This window comes from Schistocerca gregaria, chromosome 5 (assembly GCF_023897955.1).
Source record: "Schistocerca gregaria isolate iqSchGreg1 chromosome 5, iqSchGreg1.2, whole genome shotgun sequence".
NCBI classification, from domain to species: Eukaryota; Metazoa; Arthropoda; class Insecta; order Orthoptera; family Acrididae; genus Schistocerca; species Schistocerca gregaria.
Window position 1 is genome coordinate 41,189,791 of NC_064924.1, and position 23,620 is coordinate 41,213,410.

At 41.3% G+C, this 23,620-nt stretch overlaps 1 protein-coding gene across 5 annotated transcripts in view; it reads left to right on the forward strand.

Annotated features, from left to right (window-relative positions):
• The window catches only part of LOC126272339 (inactive dipeptidyl peptidase 10), a 1,336,959-nt gene that overhangs the window by 44,942 nt on the left and 1,268,397 nt on the right, over positions 1-23,620 (forward strand). The gene's annotated exons all lie outside the window — the stretch shown is intronic.

Here is a 23,620-nt window from a genome sequence, read left to right on the forward strand (position 1 = left end):
AGTGGAACCAGAAAACACACATATCAAAAATTTAGAAATATAGTTTCTTAAGCTTCTTAGTTTCTACTGTTTCTTCTCATCAGAAGATGTGCTTAGATGTCGGAAAATATCTCTACGTCTGCAAGGCAGAGTGTAAAAATATGTAGTTCCAGAATGAGATATTCATTTTGCAGCGGAGTGTGCGCTGATATGATATGAAACTCCTGGCAGATTAAAACTGTGTGCCGCACCGAGACTCGAACTCGGGACCTTGTTAAATGGGCAATTAGAAAGAGAGAGAGATGGAGGAAGGTGGACTGTATATAGATATGTAGGGTAAGGGGGCGGTGAGGGGAGTCTTAGAACGTTCAGCTCAGTTGACTGTTGGAGGGGAAATACGGAGGTAAATTATGGCGATAGGGAAGTACTGTCAATATCAGAGTGTTCAGTTAAATTTCGGTAAACTTGAAACAGGATTCGAACCGAGGTACGCTACAGTGGTAGAGCAGCTCTGTTGTAGCAGAATGTACAGTTTAATTTCGCTAAACTTGAAACAGGATTCCAGATGGTCGTCGAATTGCAGTGATCTTTGTACTTACATTAGGCTGTGCAGAATGCGGAAGATCTTGTTGATATCTTGACAGTGAGACGGAAAGCGGTCTCATATGGATGTAAGAATTTACCACAGCTTTGTTGAAGCAACCTACACAAAAGTCACCCGAACTGGTATGGAAGGAAAGAACAAATACCCAGAGCCTGCCGCTCCCATACATTTTTACTAGGTACAGGAGTACGCAGTGGGTATAGAGTCTACAAGTGCCGAAATATTTCGCGTTATATCGATTACACGCTTGAGATCTTGCTTCAAAATGAATCATAAAAACTGAAGTACTTTGACCTTGTATTGGAAACAAGGGTAGTGTTACAATATGTCATTCAAAAGTATGGGTCAACCTCAATGAAATTAGAGTTTTTTCGCCTAGGGACAACCAGTCTATCGAAAAGTCGGTATGAACTCGCTGATGACAAAGCACATGCTCGGTTGTGGACAGGTACGTAACAGACAGATACTCCATTCTGGTGTCTCGCGAGCGACACTCGAATCGTTCGTACGTGACGCAGACAGCCAGTGGAGTATCAACTGAGGGAAATGTAACACCACACGTAGTGGCAAGTTTACGTATTCGTATCATGACAGTGCCTACAGGTAAAAATTCACTAATTCCAATTCACAGATGCAGTGTAAGAAATTTTTTTAACGTACGTTTCACGAAACAATATGCATCAGAACTGAAATATATTATACAATATTATTATTATTATTTTCGATTATTCCCATTTAAGAGAGCGTTTGAACTTGAATTCCTTTATGATGAATGTTTGTTTTTTCTGAGCCCAAATTTTCTTCATGTGTTCACTGTGTTGTTTCTTTCGCTCCGCTGTCCATTTGCTCCTGGTCTCTTCTGTGTTGTGCTGTCAAGTTTATGTCTCTTGATGATGTTCCTGAATTCAGTTCTATTTTCTGCATCGTTTACTGTTACGTGTGCTTGTCTGAGGTCCTCTCCAACTTCTTTCATCCATTTTGTTTTTCCCCTGCCTGAGTTGATGACTTTAAGAATTCGCTTTGAAATTCTGTTTTCATTCATCCTGTGGATACGTCCGTAGAACTGCATTTTTCTTTTCCTTAATGTATCCGTAATCCTGTCTGCGTATTTATATAATTCTGATGTTGGTCTCTTCTTCCAGATTCCTTGCTCTTGTATCGGACCAAAAATTTTCCTGAGAATTTTCCTTTCTTGTTTCTCTACTTCTTTGATTTTAGTTTGCCCACCTATTTGTGTTGTTTCAGATGCATACAGTGCCTCCGGAAGTACAACAGTGTTGTAGTGCCTCAATTTTGCGTTAATGGATATGGACTTTTTGTTATAATAGTTCCACGTGAGTTTATATGCTTTCTGTAGTTTTTTTATTCTTTCCTCATTGGCCTTTAGGTTGATCCCTGATGGCTGGATGATTTCTCCCAGGTACTTAAAATGTGGTACTTGTACGATTTTCCCATGGGTTGTCACAATAGGCAATTTGTCTTGCGGCACTCTTTCTATATACTGTGTTTTCTCTTATGAGATTTGCAGACGAGTTCTTTGTGCAATTTCGTGTAACTTCTCTATGGCGTTAGTGGCTTCTTTTCTATTATTTATGAGGATTTCAAGGTCATCCGCAAAAGCTAAACACTTCACATTGAATCTATTATCTTTTCTAATGCCAATTTGAATTCCTTTGACTTCTTTTTCCCATGTCCTGATAATTTTTTCAAGAATGATATTAAAGAGTAATGGTGAAAGTCCGTCATCCTGTCGCACTCCAGTTTAGATTTTAAATGGTTCCGAGATATCCCCCATAAATTTAACCTTGGAGACTGTGTCAGTTAATGTTTCCCGAATGATTGCTCTTGTCTTTCTGTCAATGCTGAACTCTTCCAGCGTCTTGCAGAGCGTTACTCCGTCTATTGAGTCGCAGGCCTTTTTAAAATCTACAAAAGTAACCACTGGGTTTCAGGTGTTTCTCATCTGGAGAATCATTTTCAGATTCCAGATCTGCTCTATGCATGATCGTCCCTTGCGAAAACCAGCCTGGTATTCTCCTATTTGTGGGTCAGCTTGTTCTTCTAATCTATTCATGAGAACTTTTGATAGGATTTTATATGTGACCGGTACGAGTGAGATACCCCTGTAATTATTTGGTTCAGTTTTGTCCCCTATTTTGTGGAGTGGATGGATAAGTGCGCATTTCCATTCAGAAGGGATTTGTTCTGTTTCCCGAATGTTTAATATGATTTTGTGAATTTTTCCTGTTAATCTTTCATCATTTAGTTTCCATTGTTCTGCAATAATTCCATCTTCTCCTGGGGCTCTATTGTTTTTGAGTGTCTTGATAATTTCTGCGATTTCGTTGATGCTTGGCGGTTTAACGTCAGGATTTGGTGTAGACGTCTCGTAGTGAATATCCTCTGTAGGTCTTTCGCAGTTGAGATGTTTGTTGAAATAGTCTGCGAGGATCTGGCAGTTATTCTTCGTGTTAGTTTCTAGTGAACCATCCGGTTTCTTGAAACAAAGATTGGGTGGCTGGTATCCTGCAATATGTTCTTTAAACGTGTTATAAAAATTCCTGGTGTTGTTCTTCTTAAAGTCTTGTTCTATCTCATCTAGCCGCCGTTTGTCATAATATTTTTTTCCCTCCGAGTAGTTTTCGATGTTTGTTTTCGGATTACTAGAAATTGTTGCCATTTTTCTGATGTTTTGTAACTATTGAAGTTTTTCCAGGCATTGGTCCTTTCTTCTATTGCTTGGTCACATATTATATTCCATCACCTGTGTTTTCTCCTTTTCGGGGGTTGACCCAGTTTCAACGTGGATTTGAGGACGTCCACAAGTTCTGTCCAGTTTGTGGTGTTTGTCTGATTAATTTCCTGTAAGATGTTTTCCTTGTTTAGTTTTATGTACAGTATTCGGGGTCTGGTCTCAGCACTTTGTTTAGTTTTGGCTTTTTTTTCTATTGGGTTGTAATCTGGTCTTTATCTGTAGAATATGGTGGTCTGAGTCAAAAAAATCCTCTTCTTATTTTCACATTCAGAATTTCTGCTGTGTTACTCTTGGAGATGGCCACATGATCTATCTGGAATTCACCCAACATTGTGTTGGGCGACTTCCAAGTATACAGTTTCTTATTGCGTTTTTTGAATTGTGTTGACGTAATTACGAGGCCGATATTTTCGCAAAAGCTTATAAATGTTTCCCCATCCTTGTTACTTCTCTTGTGAGCTGTATGGATTACGGTGATTTTCCTGTATTTTTTCTCTTTACCTAATTGTGCGTTTAAGTCGCCTAACAAGATTATTACATGGTGTTTGGCAATTTTGTTTGTAGTCTCTTCAAGGTCATTCCAGAAGTCATCCACTTTCTGGCGGTTCTTCTTGTTATAGTTATTTGTGGGTGCGTGTGCGTTGATCAAGGTATATGCTTTGTTGGCCGATTTGATGGAGAGCGTTGATATACGTTCTGAGGCACACTGGAAGTCAATGACAGAGTCGCTGATAGATTTGTGGATTGCAAATGTTGTTCCAAACTGTTTGAGCCCTTTCTCATCAGTTTTAACTGCTGGTTTTCCATTGTAGATTCTGTAGTTGTCTGCAAGAAAATCGTGTTTCCTGGATTGCAAGGATTTTGATCTGGAATTTTTGCAGCACGTCTGTAAGTTGTTTGGTCTTGCCCAGTTTGAAAAGAGTATTAGTATTAAGTGTACCGATGAAGTGTCTTTGTGTAATAATTTGGACGTCGTCTGGTTCTCAACCTTAGGCGTAACATGATGCTCCTGATCCCCCGGAATCCGATGACCAGGTAAAGCCAGCCTTGCGACTGGTGCCCGGGGTAGTGGATTCATTCCTTGTGTTATCATGATGTTTGGTTTTCAAGTTGAATACTAACTTGGTGGTGGTCCTTCCGAGGAAATATCACGAGGAATACGACTTGATTGTTGAGATTAAGAAGGATGCTGCAGCTGCACCATCTAGGCGAACAGACGCTGACCCCTACAGCTGGATACCAGGGAGACGTTAGTGGATTTCGGTTGATAGTTTTGATCCACCCCGGGTATTTTATTTCCGCGGTACCCTCCATATCTAGAGAGCATTCCCCTATCCTCCACCTGGGGAGGCACCCGATGGGAGATTATCAACTCCACACTGTGTTTATTTAATGTTGCTTAGTTTCTGAAATCACTATGGATATCCTATTATATTATTTTCTACAATACCATTAATATATTGTATGTTAAAATATATACGCCTAGGTCTAAACTTCGAAATTTTTGATACTGTTCCGTTCGCTCGACATGCATGAAATTGGTTTCTATAGAGAAACTTAATGAATGTTTTAAATTGTTGGCGATAAGAAGTTGCAAATTATGTACTGAAGTACAAGGAGACAAATGGTATTTTAATAATCCTCGATATTAACATGGGGCATTTCTAAAGAGCGAGGGATAATGTAATTTTTTAACTGTAATGAACAATCTTGCTGCACCTTAATGTGAATATTGTTTATCAAACGGTGAAGTTAACGAACTTACACATTTGTAGAGATTTCGTGGTATTAATTGATAAGGACCTGCGTATAATCATGCTTCTTAAAAAAATTACCTATAAGCGTGTAGCATTTAGCATATACAAGAAGTGAAGGAAGTCTAATGCTGTTTCATAGTCAATACGTCTTGAATATTTAAAATATGTGTTTATTCTCGTAATGTACTGGTAGTTCAAAAGCTCATATTCTACCAATTAAATAATCTGAAATTTATTTACTGTATTTAACAATACTTTCGAAGGTAAATATTAGAAACAATAAAATGTTTTGACAGCGTGTTAACATAATTTACTATAATAGTGGAAAAGTGCTGATTAAATGATGAGGCTTATAGTTAATGGAATTGTCAATATGAATCTTTGTACACTAAAATAATGCTAAAAGAATTGCATCTGTGAAGTGATCAAGTCTTAAAAATGTGAAGTTAATTGAAGATAGTAGCGTGCAAAATATATATGGTTGTCTCGAGTATGCCATCAGCAAGCACCGAGTTTCCGGAGAAATTCAATGTCTGTGTCTAGGATATTCACATCCTTCCGTTATTAATGGTATTGTAGGAAATAATATAACAGAATATCCATAGTGGTTTCAGAAACTAATCAACATTAAATAAACACAGTGTTGGGCATATTTCGATTCCTTTAAAAAGACTATTATCAAGACAGTCAATTCTTCTGTTTATTTACAGAGCACGTTTATCAATCATCTCCAAAAATGGGGGCTATCTCATTTCGTAGTCCAAAAAGTTACGCATATTTTTTTATCAGCAGAAACAGTTTTGCAACACCTTTCACACGTAAGTGTAACGTGAACATGATCCCTGTAAAAAGTCAACAGTCTCATAATTAGAGGTTAGCTATTTTATGCATTGAGACTACGGGTATTTACGTGTCTCATGCAATTAGATTCAAGAGGAAATATTACTAAAGCGTTGCTTCTAAGGTTTTGTGTTATGCCAAGCTGTATCAGTATCAAATGGTTCACATAGCTCTGAGCACTATGGGACTTAATTTCTGAGGTCATCAGTCCCCTAGAACTTAGAACTACTTAAACCTAACCAACCTAAGGACATCACGCACATACATGCCCGAGGCAGGGTTCGAACCTGTGACCGTAGCGGTCGCGCGGTTCCAAACTCTAGCGCCTAGAATCGCTCGGTCATCTCGGCCGGTTGTATCAGTATCAGATTTAATACAGAATCTGAATTTATTTATGAATATATCTTTATTTCAGTTAATAAAAGTGTGCTCATTACTGAGAATCGTTGAAGTTTAGATTTGTGGTCTGTTCTGATTAACTGGAGACTATTTTCAGTTCACTGAACTTTTAAAAATTAAAATGTTATTAGTCAGTCTTACTTAGGAGATTAAGGTACTACTTTATAACGCGATATTGAATACTATGGTTAAATGCTGGCCTTCTTTTATCTGTTTGGCTGTTTTCTATAATGATTTTATGTCTAAGAGCATTTCTCACTGCTGTTGGCTGAACTATAAATTGATTTGTTATTCGCTTCCGCAAACTGTATTTGTAATTCAATATTTTGTGTGGAAAATATTAAGTTATATACAAACTAGAAATAGAATGACTTTTGTACACATAGACTTCTTTATTTTTGAAAGCTTGATAGTTTCGTAGCCTTCGTTTCTACAACGATGAAGGCCATGTACGTATTAAAAATGTACACATAAAAAGGGCTGTATTTCCCGCTTGACTATGTTGTGTGTACTGGTGCCAGAACATGTACTGGAAAACCTTAATTAGATAGTATTCCACTGGAAAAGAGTCGTTGTCTTTGTATCTAGATTGTAGGTAACTGAAAAAACTAGAAGATATTTCTAATATGTGTTATAGGAAATAATATAACAGAATATCCATGGCTTGTAGAATAATGGTGTCTATGCAATCGAAGTCTTCAGAGGCGCCAATCAATGAAATTATATTTGTTGCTGTACTGTTGGCTAGTTTCTACATATAGGAACGTCAACACAGCCTAAAGTACTGTTTCATTTCCTTTCAGTCCTTTATTTTAGCCTTGTTACAAAATGGGCTTGCTAAAATATACTTTGATACCACTGCAGCTTCTTAAGGTACCCTTGAGTGTTTAACAATGGAGCTGCAACTTGTATTTGATTCCTTGTTGTTCCACCTCAAAATATCCCTTAATTCATGTGTCTCCGATAAGACAGTGCGTTAAGAGCCTGTCTCCTCTTCACCTATGCCACACTTGGAAAGGACATGGCGACAAATAATCTCTCTCTCTCTCTCTGATGTTTGTACTTTCCATCTCTTCCGCCACTTAAACTCTTATGGATAAATGGCAGCGCACGTTTGTGACATTTGCGTGTTTTGGTTCCTTGTCTCTTATGGGCAATGAGCTGTTGACTGCACTGTGCGAGCATGCCTGACGAATCGACTTCAAACTGCAGCCTGGTAGTTTGTCTTGAGGTCCTCCACATCGCATCCCAAAACCAGCACTGCTCCTCTACCAAGATGGCACCCGCACCCATCTCGCTGCTTATACCTCGAATGACACTGTTCTAAGGAGAGATCTACATCAGCCTCTCTGCGACTCCTCCTCCAGATACACAGTGGGACACTAATCCTCCAGCCGGCCAGGGTGGCCGAGCGGATATAGGCGCTACAGTTTGGAACCGCGCGACCGCTACGGTCAGAGCTTCGAATCCTGCCTCGGGCATGGATGTGTGTGACGTCATTAGGTTAGTTAGGTTTAAGTAGTTCTAAGTACTAGGGGACTGATGACCTCAGATGTTGAGTCCCATAGTGCTCAGAGCCATTTGAACCATTTTTGAACTAATCCTCCCTCCCTAGTTCCGGGCGAGTTGGTACAGCAGTAGGAGAATGCACTCACGTTCGGGAGGGTAACAGTTCAAATTTACGTCCAGCCATCCCTTCTAGGTTCTTCGCTTACTGTCGCTTCCGGGGAGATTTCTTACATAGGACATGGTTGAATTCCTTCCCCACTCTTCCACAATCCGAGCTTATGCTCCATCTGTAACGACCGCATCGTCGACAAGCCATCAAACTCTGTCCCCCTGCCCATCTTTTCTTAGCAGACTACCAACATCGACCTATCATTCATCTAGTAAGAAAAAAAACAGATGATGAGAGCATATCACAACGGTATGTACTATTCTCAGATATCCAACCCACTACAGCTATTTTTGTAGCAGGACATTTCGACAGGGTACTTTGCCATCTTCTTCATGGTGATTATAATGATGATATTTGGTGTGTGGGGCACTCCACTGCGTGGTTATCAGCGGTCGTACAAAGTGCAATCTTTTCACTCTCCAGTCTCACTACTTTCCCGAACGATGACAAAATGATGAGAACAACATAAACAGCCTGCCCGGGAGGAGAAAACCCCAGACCTGGCCGGAAATCGAATCCATGACGCCGTGATCAAGGGGCAGCAAAGACCTCGAGCTGCGTACCCACTTTCTTCATGTCTTACCTGTAGAATGAGCATATTCGCTATATACTTTATACTGTGCTTGCTCTCCGACTCTCCGCCAACGAAACCCGTTCGCATGACGCGTCCTGTGAAGTGTTGAGGGCCCAGCACCTTCGAAGGTCGGGTGCGATCCCCAGTCCTGAAGCACTTCTGCACCTCCCTCCGGGCGGGGCAGTGGCTCTCGGCTGACTGTCATTTTAGTTGGCAGACTGTTGGAACCAAAGCTTTGCTTTGGGTGTATTTTCTGTCTCTGTTGATCATCTTGTCGGCCACTGGTTTTTCAATAGCCTCCTTCACAACACGGTCATAAAACGACGAGATCTGTGTTAGCACTTCTGTTTCTTCACACTGCAGTATTCTGCAACCACAGATTTTATTGGTTGCTTAACCTGAGTGTGTCTTCTGTGAAGATGACGGCTAGGTACGCTGTCGGAATATCGAATTACGAAGACGACTGCACCCGGCTGTGTAGCCGAGAACGGCACAGACAGCTGATTCGCCCAGAAAGTTTAAGGTCACGTATATATCCTTGTCTCAGGGAAAAGGGACAAGATTACGTCTCACAAAAATTTATGGTTCTGAGCATATTCACTTCACTCATGAAACATTGAGTCTAGTAAAAAACTCGCTGAAGGCGAAACAAATAAATGAAAAGCGGATGACTCATGTATCACGAACGTTTAACGAATGCTGCATTTATCTGTCTGTACACGAGGGCTAATCATAAGAACTACTCTAGGGATTTTAATATAGTCCTCACTAATAGAATAAGTTATCTTTAATTTACGTCTATGGTCACAAACCCTTTGTTAACAGATTACCAGTTTCGGTCTTTAATGACCATCATCAGAACTGTTTCATAAAAACAAAGTGCTAATGTACTGCAGCCATAGTGGCATCGTCAAATGTTAAATGCGGAATCAGCACCAGCATCGCCAAATAATTATTTATTACACCAGGATGTTATTTATATGTATTTGACGATGGTGGTGCTGACTCCGCATTTAACATTTGACGATGCCACTATGGCTGCAGTACATTATCACTTTGTTTTTATGAAACAGCTCTGATGATGGTCATTAAAGACCGAAACCGGTAATCTGTTAACAAAAAATTTGTGACCATAGACGTAAATTAAAGGAAACTTATTACATATACGGGTCACTGTTCTTTCGCGACGATGTCGCAGCTTGTGAAAATAGACAGAACGACTGGAGAGGAAGGTTTGTGTGTATAATTTATTATTGCTACGCCAGTCAAGTCGTCGGACCATAGGTACTTAGTGCTACCCGGGCGAGAACGGGTAGGTCTTGGAATACGCAATGTAAAATGAAACGACCACATGAAAAGTGATGCGGATGGGAGACTGTCATTCACTGGAGGAGTCCTGAGAAAGAAGAGTCCACACATGAAGGAAACACCTTACAAAACCCTCGCTCGATCAACAGTTGAACTAGATGGTGTAGAGTACATAGCGAAGATTCAAGGAAGAGCTGCAAATCTCCCCACTGGTCCATTTAGCAAGTCCTATACGGCACGGAAATGTTCATCTAACTACAGTGGGAACCGTTAGGAAAGGGTTACTGCGCATCACGGTGGGGCTTACTGTTAGAATTATGGGATCGTACATTCCTAGAAGAGTCAATCAGGGTACTGGTTATTCCTGCGTACATATTACTAAATCATAATCAAGGTAAAATTAAAGAGATTCGAGGTCATACGAAGGCTCATTAACAATCGGTATTCAAGCGGATAATTCGTGACTGAAACAGGAAAGAGGAGAACGAAAATAGAGCACAAAAAATCTTCCACCGCACAGTGTACCGTGGCTACCGTACGTAAATGCAGTTTTCGATGACTATGTTCAGAGGCACTCTGATGTACGGGGCACACGTTTAGTTTCCAGACCTGGCGCGGAAACAAGTGACGTGAGGGAAGAGTATTGTCACCACTCGCTGGGTGTCTCGTTAATCTCCGCTGCGAAATTCGGTTATTCCTGGTGACAGAACGGACTCTTAGAACACACGCAGTTAATTATAGGCCGCGCCTTGTAATCTAGTAGCTGCCTTGTACGGGTGCCTCAAAACAAAGGTGTGCACCGGAGTCGGGGCGCGGTGCGTGTCGGCTGGGTCAATTAATCAGCCGGCGGCAGCCGGTGACGCCTCTGGCTGTGGCGCGGCCTCGTCTGACTACAGCCCCGCGCCGTATCGCGGCATCGCCCTCGTCCCCACCCTGCGCTCGCCCTTTTCGCCCTTTCGCTGTGCCGCCCTTGGCCCTTGCCGGCGTCGCGTGCGCGCCGCCCATCAGTTAGGGCGGGCGCTTCTTCGCGCCCACGCGCCCGGCGCGGCAATCAGTCTTGCGGGCCGCCTCAGATACACATCTGCGCCGTGCACTGCCGGATTACGCCGCACCATCGGGGCTACATTACGGCAGCGATTATACGAGTTACTACTGGCTTCCGGTTAGCTGAAAGGTGGGTGGCCGCACTTCGCCTGCTCCACTAAAACACCGGAGTTCTTAACAGTTTCCTAAAAGATTATTTGCTTATTAATTTTCTTGTCGTGGTTAGGACCATGGCCACACTTCTACATCTGATAGTCATTGTGAATTATATAGTGTAAGTTACATAATTGAACAGTAAATACAATGGGATTACGCACGTATGCAAAACTAGGTTAGAACCCAGCGTTTCCTGCCTATGTGCTTACTACAATCTTCTGCTAGTCCTTTCCCTCCTACCCTGTCTGCCTGTCTACCTACATTACCCTCTCTCTTTGCCAACTCTATGTCCATCTCCTCCTGCCCCTCTCTCTATCTCCTCCTGCCCCACAAATTCAATCTCCTCATTCCCTTTCTTCATCAATCTGGTCCCCCCCCCTCTCTTTGCCCATCTCCCCACTCCTGTATTTGTCCATCTTCTCCTTTCTCCTCTCGTTGTCCGAATTTTACTCCCCCCTCTTACCATCCATCTCTTCCTCCCCCCTCTCGCTGTTTATCACCTCACTTTTCCTTTCTGTGTCTATCAAGTCTTCCCCTTCCCTCTCTGTCCACCTCCTCCTCCTCATACCTATGCCTATATCCTCCATCCCCCTCACTGTCTACCACTCCTCATCCTCCCTTTTCTCTCCACGTTATCACACTCACCCCAATAGGAGGCTGGTGGTTCTTACTCCTACCTTATTCCTTTGCAGACTGTAATTAATATTCATACCAAATTTGATTGACATCGTTCCAGGGATTTAGAATTAGGTTTTCTACCCTTGGCTTTGCCCGCATATGCAAATATTAAATATTTTACACACCTTTTTTACGTATTTCACGCGTATTTGTTCACATACTTCACCTCCATGTTAAGCGATTTTTTCCCTGCAGTATCATTCCAAGTGGCTCAATATTTATGATGTCGTATCTCCTGAACTAAGTACTTGTGCAAGTACTCTCTGGGAAGTGTGTTGTGAATAGTCAACAGTAAAAAAGAAATAAATTAAAACATTTTGCATGATGCACCAGTTTTTCACGATCCTCGGTATTTGACGTCATATCTTCTGAACTATGAACCGTACAACGACATATTTTTGTTGATACATTCACGTTATATGTGGATGCTGTCTGCAAAACGAGTCACAAATACTGTTAGTAGCAAAGAAGTAATAAATGAAAATGTCGTGCTTCATGTTTTCCTACAGTTTTGCTGCACAAACAGCGATAACTTAGTAAGCAGCAATGTTTTTTCCTTTCGTCATTTTGTGGGGATCTTCAGCGAGAAGGAGTTTCGTAAAGTTTTGAGATTATGTGTAATGTTTGTTTCGAGCCTCTAAGTGCTGTCTTTATCAAATACTGGAAGAATAAAGTACGGGTATTCTCTCGTCGTGGTGGATTGCGCTGATTTTCATTCCCAACACTTTTGATACGTGGATGGTGGTTACTCCTACAGCGATTTCTTCCAGACAGTAAATGATATGTGAGCCATGTTTTGTTGAAATCGGTCCAATGGTTTACGAGGAGATGTGGAACACACATACATCCATTCTTATAATTTGTATGCATTCGTGATGTTCATAACTAGTACTGTTGTTTCAGAAGGCGAATGTAGAGAAACTATAAAACACACAGAAAACAGACACGAATGAGTAAATCGAGCACCTCTCCAGTTTCAAATTCGCATTGTCGGTGCTCAGGACGAGCACTGTCTGTGACGCAGCGATCGTCAAAACGTGCGGCCAGTTCACTGAAGTCGCTGACAGGAGCTGTCTGGGTAGGTGCTGCAGCAGCCGCTTCAGAAACCTCTTCACTGGGTTGCCTGTCTACGAGCGCGAAATAATTCGACGCTACAGTACGGAGCGGGGGATTTGTCTACATGTTCTGACACAACTGCTCCCTAGTCCAGCCACGCCATGGTGCATTTTACGAGTTGAAACTTGAAGGGATACTCCATCCACGGATATGTGACATTTTTAGGGTTCCGAAATTCAATCGGTAAAAAAGAAACCGTTATAGTATCGCTTTGTTGCCCTCCTGTGTGTGTGTGTGTGTGTGTGTGTGTGTGTGTGTGTGTGTGTGTGTGTGTGTGTGTGTGTGTTAGGAACCATTTTTCTCAGGAATGGGTAGACGTAAGAGGTTCAGATTTCTGTCAACTACTGAGAGGTCTGTAGTCCCTTAGCAGTGTAAAAAATTTAAACTTGTAAGTTGTCGAACTCGAAAGATACAGCCATTTATGTCACATGTTTTGATACTCTCAGATTGACTTATCAAAACCTATAGGGTATTTTCCGTTAAACTAGATTCGTGAAATTGACAATAAGCAAGATTTCCCAGTATAAGTAAGGAAAATACTCAAAAATTTTTGCCACTTAATGTCCGACTGCCTGTCTGTTCTCAGGAACAGATAAACGTATAAAGTCGAAATTTATGTTAGATTCTACCGTCTACAGTCGCTTGGCAATGTAAAACATCTAAGCTTCCTAGTCGAGGCTGTCGAAGGATACGGCCATTTACGCCACTCCTTTTGATACTCGTAAACTCACTCATCAAAATGTATAGGATACTTCCCATTGTTCTAGAACCACGAAATTTTATGGAAGCAACACTTTTACAGTACAAGTAAAGGAAAAATTCCGAGATGTGGTTATTTGTCATTATATTAGGAATTCCCGAAATACCTGTAGATACGTTGCCAGTCTAGATATCGATAGCAAGCACCAACGTAGTCCAGATTCTCAGTTCTTAGGATGCGAAAATATCTGCATACACAACTAAGTTTCTTTGAAACCCTTAGACTGCGACTTCTACTCACAACTGGCTGATTTTTCTGTGTGTCTTGTAATTTTCGTTCATTCACATCCTGAAACCGCGGAGGAACTTGTCCTGTGTGTTGGGTGTTATGATTAAACATGAATATATACAGGAATCATATTAACTCAGTGACGAGTCCCAGATGTCCACGTGATGAGGACAGGTCTCTACGTCGTCCACTGGCTCATGGCGTCAGTTGCATGTGATATGGGCTGACATGGAGCATGTAGCCGCTCTCGCAGCCATTGTAAGCCTTCCAGACCTTGAAACCGCTGTTTGTTTTCCTCACGGGGCTGAGTGCACACATATCCAGTCTTCCCACAGAGTAAAATCTGTTGGCACTACCGACAAAGTATCTTATTCAGACCGCACTTAACCCGTTAGACGTTGCAACAGTTGACACTGGCCAAAACACACAAATATATCCTCTTTCTTTTCATGTTCGTCTAGTATTGCACAAAAATCAAGAAAGTTTGCGTAGCCTCAAACTCTGATTTAAGAATAGCACCGTCGTATGCCAAGAGACATGCAGCGCCTCGTGTTACGTGCGAAAGCTACCGCCTGTAGAAAACGTTTACACAGTGCTCGTATGTACTACAATCCACCATAGTACCAATGCCTGGTGTGGCAATGGGGTCGTGTGGCATGGACGTTTTTTCGTGTGAAAGCATTTTTTGTCTGGCTAAAGGTTTAAGGAAGGGCAAAACAAAAGAGAAAAGGGCTGACGAATAATAAGAAGAAAAGATTAGAGGGCACTAAAATGTGTATGGGGCGGAGATTAAGAAAGGGGATCAAGAGCACACACGTGTTGGGTTGTGTTGAGCAACAGTTCCGTAGTACGGAGACATTGGCATCTCGTTTTCTTGCTCATACGCGGAGCCACTATCACTACGTTATGCTAGCCTAATCAACAGAAGCAAAAAGAGAATATTTTGTTTTTGTTGCTTTGTTTGTTAAGAGTCTGTAGTGATTGGCAGTTAAACGATGAGAAGTCGCTTTGTTGATCAAGCAGCGTGAATTTGCCCTTTGTGTTGTTACGTGTTTGAATTATGTGATATATACACTTAAAAAACAATTATTGAAATATGTACGTGATTGTAAAGTCGTGTTGAAGTCAATAAAAAAGTAAAAAGCAGACTGTACGAAGTTACGCTGGTTACGCCCCCGCTTACTACCCTCCTGTTTCGCCACCGCTGGAGAAACATCTGCGTACCTTATTCTCATGACCTGTGGTCTTTAATCACACAACGCAAGCCACCAATAAGCACTAGCAGTAAGCAAAATGTGTAATTATCATTTACTGATGAACTGAGGGAAACTGAAATCATTATTAACAATTTCTCAGTGCAACTAATGTCATCAGCACGTTGGTACTGAGTATTAATGTTGAAACAGTGAAAATAAATAGTAAAAGATACGCTTCTTGGCGCCCAAAGTGGTAGGTGAGTCCCTACTTTGTCTCTCTGTTTCAGTAAAATACGGCTCTTACTATCCTGGCCGTGCTTACGCTATGTGTTCATCTTGCGTGTTCTTCGATGGATTGGCTTTGAGATCCTACCTACTCGCTAGCCTCTGGTAACAAAATATTCCTATGCAGTGCATTAAAACATAGCAACTACATGTAATCAATGTGGGCCGGGGATGTGACATAAATGCCACAATCAGACCGCTGCCTAAGATGGCGGAATCACGGTAACGTGGGTCACTGAAGTTGTAGTGGAGAAGGTTTTGCACTTTTTTTATTTTGCATTAATGTCCACAAATTGTCCAGTTTCAGTCCTTCTTTTCTGTTTGTGCGCTTTTGAATTTCTATGGCCTCTCTGGCATAGTAGTGCTTGGATCTTGATAAAAACTTAGTATCAGAGAAACGGTTTTGGTGCTTCCCTTTTCCTAGTATATGATCTGCTACTGCCAGTTTATCAGTATTGCCCAGACGACAGTGTCTCTTTTGTTCCTTAAGGTGTGGAGGGTGCTTATTTTCTTCCTGCAGTTCTTATGGCCCACACCCGAAGCTTGCCACAGCATGAGTATATTAAATCCCTTCCACCTGCGGTCAAGTATAAGGAACTACAAAAATAACAATTAGCATCCGCATAAGGAACACAAGAGCAATTGTCACCTGGGCAGCACGGATAAATCAGCAGTGACTGATCATACAATGGCACCAAGAAACCACCAAATCCGTTTCTACAATACTATGATTTTATCAAGTTGTAGTCATTTCCCTGCTAGGATGTACAGTGAATCAATACAAACTGAAAAGATCAAAACTAAATCTAACAGAAGAGGAGAAAGATTGAAATTAGACAAGTTTTGAGCAAACTCCCCTCCACTACCAGATTCGTAACACACGTCAATTCAACTCTGCAACCTTTGACAGCTGTTTCATGACGACACGAAATGTGGATCGGGGCCAGCGACATGTACGATCCCTCTGGCTTGCGTGACAGTATGTGACACTGCAGGTGTTATGAGCTTCGGCGACCAGAGCGAGTTACTATTTTAGGCAAGTTTAATAATTTCCAAAAAGTTTGATAATTCCTAACACGTTCGAATACACACAATCTCTCGATACCACATGACAAAGTTAAGCCCTTTAGTAGGTACCTTTTCTTTGGCATATTGATTTCCTACAGGCCCCAGATGGAGTGGAGCATTAGTGACGTAAATCGGGCAAGTGACGCCAGAAGTTCGTTGCGGAGTGGGGGGGCCTTATTTTTCGTAGCTCTGCCACGGGACTGTGTAAACAATTCAGCTCCGTGAGCTTATTTCAGACTAACTGCCTTCTTTGTCATTATAGCACCTGATGACGTCTTCAGCGGAGAAACGGGCCTTGGACCACGGTCTAAAGCACATAAATCAAAAATCAATAAGGATGCCACATCCACCTCTGAGTCGTTAAGCGTCTCTGTTACAGCATAATACGAGACGCTCTTCGTTGTTAAGTGCTGAACAGCAGTACGACCTAAAATAAACTCGTTCAGATAATTTGTCGACTGGTGCGAAATTGAATGCCACATTTTTGTGTCCCATTTATGTAACTGAAAAGCTTCTTCGGGCATGTCATTTGTTGTATTCTCCCTGATTACCTTAGTATTTCTGCTTTCTTTAAGTTTTCACTGAGGTAATCCGTTTTCCGAAGTTTCAAAGAACGTGTGCGCAATGGATCTTAAAGGTACGAGGCGTAGCAGGCCACAATGCAGTGAGATAATTAATCTCAGAAACAAATTGTCGTATATTCAATGTCGGTAATATTACTTTCTCTCTGCTAGTCCAGGTGCGTTCTTGTTAACTCAGATAGAAGACAGAACATTCGTCAAAGGCTAAATTTTAGCAGTGAAACTATTTTGCAACTAGACCAGGTCGAAATAATTGTTACTTGTTTCTACGCTAAATTGAATGCAATCATTATTTGGGCCACAATCTGTAAAAAAAAATGATTTGTTATTTTTCCTTCAGTTTACTTCGTTTTCTCACATCCGTTTGTGATATAAAATCCTTATGCTATTTTTCACACCCATGATGGATCTGTACTCATTCCATGGGAGACAAGTACCATATTTTCTTTGCAGCACATTGCAAAGCTCTTTTACGTCCAATAATTATTCTCTATTTTATTTGAAAGGTGCAATCGCCATGCCTGAACTGCTCATCAAAAGTGGGTAGCAAAAAGGTACGTAAAACATCAATGTAGGCCTGTGCTGTGGCAGTGCCACGCAAAACAACAAGGTGGTGCAAGCCCCCTCCATGAAAAACACAACCACACAATAACACCACCGCCTACGAATTTTACTGTTCACACTACACACGCTGGTAGATGACGTTCACCATGTATTCGACATACCCACACCCTGCCATCGGATCACCACACTGTGTACTCCACACAACGTTTTTCCACTGTTCAGTCAATCAATGTTTACGCTCCTTACACCAAGCGACGCGTCGTTTTGCATTTACCGACGTGATGTGTGGCTGTTAATGTCTTATTGCAGACTAGTGATGTTCAGCAGTTTTACAACATACTTTGTACTGTTCCACGGATGGGTATTGTATTTCTACTAGTCTTGAATGTGGCTTCAGAGTCCAAGGGTGTCTTCCATTACAAAAACTTGATAAATATACAAGTGGCCCGGGTTTTCTATCTGATAGAATTGGTACTAGATGAGTATTCTTGATATTAACACTGTTTAGTTGTCCCATCATAAATTTCACAAATGCTCTTTTAACATAACTCAGAGACATTTTCATATGCACTTGGTTGTAATCTTCAAAAAACAGACTAAATGTACAGTATCTGAGCACTGCGTCAAAATGTAACGACAGACTCCGTTGAAGCGACGAGCTAAGCTGAGAGAATAGAAGTGTCGCCATTGGAGCGACTTTTATTGCATATACAAACACAATTGCTTCTAAAAACAACTCTAATGTTATGTTAGTTAATTAACTAATATATAATTTTCATGACGAAAAAACAAAAACAAGATTGTGTTTTGTATTTTCCCGTGAAACTTATAGCTAATTTTCGTAGCAGAATATTATAACACAGCAATGTGTAAAATTATTATTACGTAATGGACCGACTTTGACCAATACGGACTTCGGCAGTGTTCTAATGCACTGCATAATTATGGAAAAAATGTTGCCCAGGTACTTTATATCCGGAAACTGGCTCTAACATTACAGAAAATAAAGTGGTATCGGAAGTTCCAGTAATATCAAGGAGCTATCCTAATTCATGGATTGCACGCTTCCAAATGTTGCACTGATGCCATAGTATGTACAAGCAATGAAAATATCTCGCTTGAAATTTATTTCTTGTATCTCGCTTAGTACCAAGTGTTTGTGACAAGCACCGTGTGGTTAAAGTCAAGCGTCATGATATCAGGCTACTGAATCAGAGTCCTTGTGTAAATGAACTTACGTCACTGCTACGAGTTGTCGCAAGGATTGAAAATAGCACAGTACTAGGCCTGGCCGAACCATTCGGTGCGCCGCGAAACTGGATACAAGTGAGGGACAGTTACTGGGCGGTGCAGCGGAGTGGGTGACTTTGAAGTTGCGGACGGACAAGCGGCTGCTGTCCCAGAGAACGGGGACAAATGAACGTCCGCGAGCGCACGCGTGGGCGGAGTCGCGCGCGCGCTAACTGGACGACACTGCCAGGGGGCGCCACTTTGAAGTTGCCCCCCTCCCCCTCCCACACTGCCCACACTGTGCGAGCGACGGGCTCTGGCAGCGCGTCACGTAAATTAGCGGTTTTCTGCTCGATATAAATTCAAGTCTGATCTCAAAATAGACCTTCGGACACGAGAAGAACAGTATGTTGCTATTTGAACTGTTATCACGTGCGGTTGTTTCCGAGAACGGTATAGGTTTTGATAAGCGAACCTGAGAGTATCAAAATATGTTACATAAATGGCTGTATCTTTCAAGTTCGACAACTTACAAGCTCAAATTTTTTACGCTGCTAAGGGACTGCAGACCTCTCAGTAGTTGACAGAAATCTGAGCCTCTCACGTCTACTCATTCCTGAGAAAAATGGTTGTTAACAAACACACAGACAGACAGTCGGACAACAGAGGGTACTACAACGGTTTCTTTTCTACCGACTGAAGTTCGAAACCCTAAAAAATGGCTCATTTCCGTGGACAGAGTGTCCCTTCAAGTTTCGATTCGTAATATGCACCATGGCGTAGCTGGGCTAGGGAGCAGTTCTGTCAGAACATGGAGACAAATCCCCCGCTCCGTCAGCAGCATCGAATTACTTCGCGCTCGTAGACAGGCAATCCAGTGTACAGATTTGGTTGGGTTCGGTTGTTTTGGGAAAGAGACCAAACTGCAAGGTCATCGGTCTCATCGGTTTAGGGAAGGACAGGGAAGGAAGTCGGCCGCGCCCTTTGAAAGGAACCATCCCAGCATTTGCCTGGAGTGATTTAGGGAAATCACGGAAAACCTAAATCAGGATGGCCGAACGCGGGATTGAACCGTCGTCCTCCCGAATGCGATTCTAGTGTCTAACCACTGCGCCACCTCGCTCGGTAGAACGGTGGAGAAACGTTGTAACGTAGTCGACGTCTCTTGGTTTTAGTATATTGTTTTCGTGGTCTTCGGTCAGAATGTTGATTTGATGTAGCTCTCCACTCTGCTGCAAATGTCATAACTACTGCAACCTACACCAATTAGAACTTGGCTGTTGCATTCGAGACTCTGCCTCCCTCTACACTTTCTACCACATTTCAGTCCATTACTGCACTGAGAATGGGATGTGTGACGATGAGTCAATATCAACTCACAGGTTCTTTTGGTCAAATTTCGGCATAAATTTCTTTTTTCTCCAATTCGGTTCTCTACATCTTCGCTAACTATTCAATGAATGGAACCAATTTTCAGTATTTGTCCGTAGCACGACATTTCGAAAGTTTCTTTCGTTTTCTTCTCCGAACTGTTTATTGCTCATGTTGTACTACATACAAATGCCTCGAAGACTTCTTGACATTTAATTTTAAATTCAATGTTAGCAAATAACTCTTTTTGAAAAACTCTTTCTGGTTGTAGACAGTCTGCACTTACATTCCCTCTACTTCAGTCATTATGTTATTTTTCTGCCGAAATAGCAAGACTAAACAAATACTTTTAGTGTCTCATTTCCTAATCTACGACGGGCGATCAGTAAGTAATGCAACACATTTTTTTTTTTTTTTCTGAAAGCGGGTTCGTATTATTCAGAATTCCAGTACCCACTATTATTCCCCACTCTTCTGGCTACGAAATCCTGTTTTACAACATAAACGAAATCTTGTCTCAATGCGACAACCTTACGCCACTGTTACAGACGCCATTTTGAAGGCTAGATGTATATCGCCGCTACTTATTGGACATTCATGAAACTATGCGAGCTGAAGGGGGAATATTCGCGTTACATTATTTATCGAACGACCCTTGTAGCTTTGCCTTTATTCAGTCTGAGGCAAGTTGAAGAATTAGTATTGTCTCACATGTTACAACATTTCACCGGAATGCAAACTGACTTCCTCGTTGTCAATCTACAACTGTTTCCCCCATCTTATATAAATTATTATTGTCAGTATTCAACAAGCATGTCTTATTAAACTAATGGTTTATTAAATGAGCAAACGATAAAACAAATTTGTTAACATCGAGTATAGATTTAAGTGTCAGGAATTCGTTTCTGAAAGCATTTGTATGAAGAGTACCCCTGTATGGAAGTGAAACGTGGACTATAAATAGTTAGACAAGAATAGAATAGAAGCTTTCGTATGTGGTGCTACAGAAGAATGCTGAAGATTAGATGGGTAGATCACATAAGTAATAAGGAGGTATTGAATAGAATTGGGGAGAAGAGAAGTTTGTGGCACAACTTTACTAGAAGAAGGGATCGGTTGGTAGGACTTGTTCTGAGGCATCAAGGGATCACCAATGTAGTATTGGAGGGCAGCGTAGAGGGTAATAATCATAGAGGGAGACCAAGAGATGAATACACTAAGCAGATTCAGAAGGATGTAGGTTGCAGTAGGTACTGGGAGATGAAGAAGTTTGCACAGGATAGAGTAGCATGGAGAGCTGCATCAAACCAGTCTCTGGACTGAAGACCACAACAACAACAACGATAAAAAAATCAGAAAGTCAAGGTCAGGAACTTACAAAATGTTCTATAACAGCAGCTAATTATTTAAATGAATTCGTCTTCTTCAGATGAATCATTTTTGTCGGCAACATCATCATCATCGGTTTCAGATTGATACGATTCTTTAGTACCAATTTGTTTTACATTGTTTATTGGAATTTAATATTCGTTGCAGTATTTTCCTTCCAACTTCACACCACAGCCTATTAGTAATATAGCACTTAAAATATTTAGCTTCATTCTATTCCTCTGCTTGGTTTTTTATTACATTCATACTGCTAAATTGTCTCTCAACATGGGCGCTGGAATGGGGCAGTATTAGGAAAGTAATCGCAAAAGTCGCCAATTTCTCAAATCTGGATTCCCCTTAAGCATCTTTGAAATGCAATACTTCATTCCAAAATTATTTTGTATCTTTGGTCTCGTTCCAGTTCAACAAATGAATTTGTTGCCACTGATCATCCACTCTTCCTATAAATTCTACACTTTTATTGAACAGAGCCATTATATAAGATTTTCTTTGTTGTGATTAAGTGCTTGTTCAACTCTTATAATTTTTTTCAGTAATGGCAAATTTTCTGGTAACCTGTTTTTTATTTCTTCAATAAGACTTACTGTAAATGTTATGCACTGATTACGCAACTTCTCTTCGTCTTCCCGTGGTAATTCTTTTTCTCTCGTTTCAAGCAACTGCTTTTCAAAGCAGAACCTCAGATAACATCTTCGATCGAAGAAACTACAAATATTTTGAGTAAAAATGTTAACTTTATTTGCAGGTAGTGTAAGTTTGCTGATAAGCATCTCTATCAGGTTGGTCAATCCATCAAAGACTTTGGTGTGTTCTATATCATTCGACTCGAACATTTTATTGACTCTGTTTATTTCAATTAATATTGGATATAAAAATGAAAAATTAATCTCGTTCGCATACATAGCGTGCAATAACTAAAGTGGTGAGCACTTGCCTGCGAAAGGCAAAGGTCCCGAGTTCGTGTCTCGGTCCGGCACTCAGTTTTAATCTGCCAGGAAGTTTCATATCAGTGCACACTCCGCTACAGAGTCAAAATCTCATTCTGGAAACTTTCAAGTCTACTACTCGCGACTGGTGGAGGCCTGTAAGACCAAGGACATCTCACTTGGTGGAGAAACATCTTCGTGCAGTTGGTAACAATGCCGGTGTCAGCATAACACAATTAGCTGCGGCAAGTAGCGTTGTCCACATGAGTGTCTGGAGAGTGCTACATTATGACCTGCTGTATCCATACCACATACAGCGTAATTATCGGCAGGCTCGACCAGTAAGCTAGTATTATGGGGATACCTCGCGAACTCAAAGTTGCTTTCCTCCACGGGTATACACCTGCGACTGAATCTTTCAACAATCTTTCGGCACTCACTTTAATGTAAATGTTCTGTTCCCGGATACGGCTTCATTTAAGCGTCATCGGATTGTAAATTTGACAATCCTCACGTATCGACAGTCAACGATTCTCCCGAAATTTGCAGTCACGTCATCAATAAAACTTTTCCGTCAAGGTTTGAGCAGCATTGTCAGTGACTGCTTGTTAGTGCCTCATGTACTTTCACCGAGGTTCAACGGAGAAGTCACATTTCTTTCTTAAGGAGTATTCTCTTTTTTCTCCTAAAACCTGTGCCATTGCGTGTGTGCCAGTACATGTACTTCACACACGAAGGAACTACTACTCCTTTCAGTGTTGATGTTGGTAAGGTTCTAAATAATTGATACAGCGAGAGATGGACAATGTCCTGAGTATTTCTACCAAGTCGTAGTTTGTTTTCTAAAATCTCCATCTTAATGTCTAATTTGACTGGGCTATGATAAATGGCAGCTTGCTCTCAATCCACAAAAATATAAGTTAATGGGTATAAGTTGGAAAAACGTACTTTGTAACTATTGAATATAGTGTTAAAGTGTACTGCTTGACATATGCACACAGGCCGGAGTACGGAAGGCGAATGCTCGACTTGGCGTTACTGCGATAATTTTATGAAGACGTAGCTCGTCGATAAAGAAGACGGCGTATAGAACGCTAGTGCTGCCCATTCTTGAGTCTGCTCAAGTTCGGA